Source organism: Asparagus officinalis, chromosome 10 (assembly GCF_001876935.1).
Source record: "Asparagus officinalis chromosome 10, Aspof.V1, whole genome shotgun sequence".
Lineage (NCBI taxonomy): Eukaryota > Viridiplantae > Streptophyta > Magnoliopsida > Asparagales > Asparagaceae > Asparagus > Asparagus officinalis.
In genome coordinates, this window is record NC_033803.1 from 11,359,421 (window position 1) to 11,363,241 (window position 3,821).

At 35.9% G+C, this 3,821-nt stretch overlaps 1 long non-coding RNA gene across 4 annotated transcripts; it reads left to right on the plus strand.

Annotated features, from left to right (window-relative positions):
* Positions 607–3,165, plus strand: LOC109825612. Of its 4 annotated transcripts, none has more exons than XR_002243042.1 (3): positions 607–911; positions 2,114–2,214; positions 3,019–3,165. It is a non-coding gene; the product is annotated as an uncharacterized LOC109825612 (long non-coding RNA). The 4 variants fall into 4 exon arrangements; XR_002243041.1 differs by having other exon boundaries at positions 608–906; XR_002243043.1 differs by lacking the exon at positions 607–911 and adding an exon at positions 927–1,058.

Below are 3,821 nucleotides of genomic sequence, written 5' to 3' on the forward strand. Positions count from 1 at the left end.
GCCAACTTAATTTCCTCCTCCTTTCCCCATTCCTCTTCTCTATTTTAAACATAAATAAATAAAGATGGTAAATTGTAATTTAAGCAGAAGTTAAGATAGTTTTCATATAAAAACCTTAAAAAACTTAAAACGAGCCTTCCTAGTATCATTCCACCAGCATGCACAGCAGCACAGCCACCCACCTAGTCACACACAAGTAACTCTTTTAGGGTTGGGATATATTTGAGAATTAGAGGAGCTTCTTGCATCAACATGGTTTAAAGTTTAAAGTTTTACCTGAATCAAGAAAAGTAATGTTAACTATGTTTAACCTTAGAGTCCTTTCAATAATGTATTGTCTGCAAGATAGAGCATCGTCATAAAGAAATTTTTTGTTTAACACATGTCGGCATAGATGGTTATAATCAATTTTGCAAAGAATCAGACGTTCCTCCAGATTACATTATGGAGGTGGCGAATCTAGTCTATCAAATGTTGCGTCCTAAAATAGGTCTTTCACAAAGGCTATGTTTGGTTTGAGAGAAAGGGGGAGAAAGGAAAGTAAAATAAAAGAGAAAGTGAGTTTCTGGTGTTTGGTTTAAAAGAAAACAAAAAAGAAAACGAAAATCATTTTCACTGCAGAAAAACAGAGCGCTACTTTTTCTTTCCCCATTTCTCTCCGCTGCCCCTGTGAAAACGAGGGAGAGAGACGGAAAAAATCCCCCGACGCGATCACGACGATCCCGATCTCTCCTCGTCGCCAAACTCGAGTCCCCTCTCTCTCTCTCGGAAAAAATCCCCCGACGCGATCGCGGCGATCCCGATCCTGATCTCTCCCGCCTCCCGCTGTTGAGCCGACGCCGACGCATCCTCGGCTCCCACCTCCCGCCTCCCGCCTCCCGCTGTCGAGCCGACGCTGACGCCGAGGTAAGGTCTGAACAAGACCTTAGAAACCCTAGTTATTGTTTCCAATATATTGTTCGTACAGATTTTGAATCGATTGTTCGTTATGGGAATATTGTGTATACCCAGCGATCTGATGGAAATATGAGATTCTGATCGAGATTTTGAATGGATTGGTATGCTGCGATTTTGGATCCAAGCAATTTAGTCAACAATTGTGAGGGAATAGATCTTAAAATTTTAGCTAATTTCATGAAGAGGATTTTGGTTATTCCCACATTTAGTTTATTTCTCAGTACTGTTTTGGTCTCGATCCAAAATGCTCCTAATTATGCTTCTCATGCAGTTCTATTTGAATGAATCTCGAGAAAGTATTATTAAGTTCTTGTTATCTGCAAATTTTGAGTATTATTAAGTTCTTGTTATCTGCAAATTTTCAGTTATTGGCTTGTAAATGCTTAGTGTTATAAATTTCAGTTATAAATTATAATAGTTTTTTTTTTGTGTGTGTCTATTGAAGAGCTGGATAAGTGTCTATGCTACTTAAATCACTCTTTATTTGTTAAATAAGGATGCTGTGTCGTTTATCCTAAAATAACACCACATAAAGAAACTCCATACGCGAAATGGGAATTCATTGGATGAATAACCAAGAACCCGATGTGCAAAGAAAATGAGCCATGGTTGTTTTTGTCTATCAGCTGTTGAGAAGCAATGCTCAATGAATTTATATTGCTCTGTCCCTGGTCTCCAATCATGCTCAGTGTCAGCTACACAAAAGCTGAACATGCCATAATCAGTTGAATACCTGAAAAAGAACAGTAATGGACTTTATGATCAGTATTCTGATTAATGCTATTTGAAGCCGCATCAATGGAGTGATTATAGGTAAATTTATGCTGTTTTTAATTTACAACTGACCATGAACTTGGGAAACTAGAGGAAGGGGGGGAAAGCAGCTGAAATTAAACAAAGAGCAAAGTAGCACCTCTTCAAATTCTCCATTCCCCCCCATCCTTGTCATCAGTTTGTATGATATACTGAAATATCTCAAATTGCAATGTGACAAGGGCTTTCTCATTTTTAATCAGTGTTTATTCAGGATGGTGCTCTTTATTTGTTTTTTGAAATTTTCAAATGTTTTTTTTCCTTTTTTTGCTTTGTAGTTAATGGCAAAATCGATGATCACTAAATCTGAATTGATGTTTTTGTTTTGTTCACTCGCAATTAGGTTGTCTTTGGTGATATCTTTGATCTTTTCGGAACCGCTCCAGATTCAACTGCAGGTTTCTCTTGGATCTCTCTGTCAACATGAATACAAATTCATCCGAGGTAAATTCTGTTCATATTTTTTTTTGTTGGTTTTGAAGTTTAATTTGTTGGTGATATCTGTTTGAAGATGAGGAATTTGAGAGACACTAAGGAATAATAAATGAATGTCCCCTTTGAGTGTGTGAAGTAGCTGCAACAGAATGAAAGTGTTAAGAAGAGGAATTTAAACTCTCTGGTCACATTATTAGATTACAAGGTGTAGTTTGTGTGTGTAATTGGATAATGTCGAATTTAAAACTAGAGAGCGGTGTGTATGTGTGTGTGTAATTGGTTATGATTATGACGTGCTTACTATAGTGTGTAATTGGTTATGATTGTGACGTGCTTACTATAGTAAGTGTTTGAATTTGTAGACAAAAGAAGATGATGAATGGGCTATACAAAGGAAAAAGATAAAATATTCAGCAGGGATTGTGGCTGCATATGCAGCATATGCAAGTGCTATTATGGCAACTAATATCTACCAAGTGGAGTATATAGATAGATCAATCTTAGCTCAAAAAGATGAACATAGGAACTTACTTATGGAGCGACTTACTCAACAAAGTGATGGAGATCCCAAAACTTTCACCTAATATGTGTACGTAGGAGGTAGCAAACCAAAACAAGCTCTCGGTTTTTGTATATAGAGTCACTCATCTCATCTCCTTAATTTTGCTTGTAACTGCACTGAACAAATATTCTCTTTTCTATACCTGCATTGATGTATCCTTCTATGGCTATTTGTGCTACAGCTCCAATACAGCCGTGACGGAATATATTGTGTGCAACTAATAATTTTGTGTTTTCTTTATCTATTAATAGGCACATCCTGGAGCAAAACAATTTCGTTACAAACCTGTACCGTGTTTTGAAAACTTGCAAATCATTTATGGGAAAGACAGGGCTGGTGGTTTATCTTCTGAAACTATCAAAGAAAGACGTGCTCGCATAGAAAATGAAAGAGATGAATCAAGTTATCAGGAAGTTTTGAACCAGATGATAGATGTTGAAGAAGCTCCTGTAAATGATAATGAAGAGTATAGACGAGGAGAGATTCTAAGGCAAAAAATAGCCGATGATATGTGGAGAGATTATTAGAAATATTTTAAGTATTTATAAACAACTTGTTGTTTTTTGTTCACAGGATCATGTTCAAACTTTGTAAGTTTGCATTTTATATGCTTATTTCAATGCATCAAATACTGTCAATAACGGCCTGCTTGATCTTTACTAATCAACTTGTTGTTATGATTAGTAAATTAAACATCGCATTTCTTTGTTCTAATTCATTATTTGGGAATCCATCTGAATTGTGAACTTTCAGATCTTGACCAGCTTGAATTGTGTGTTTCTTCCTACCAATATGCCCCACAGTCTCACTGCTCATTTATGTATTAGAACATGCCTTGTTGTTTTTAAACATTGTTATACATGTGAAATAATCTAATATATGTGCGATGTATGTATATGTCCCATATGCTGCAATAAGAACATATTCTCTTTTCTATATTGCTTTCAAATTTCTTTTGCTTCATTTTGTTTTCCTTTTTTCCTATAAAAAAAATCCCTTTATTTAGATGAATCTACTGAGCTATTCCTTAGGTGATTAGTTTTGTTTTCCTTGT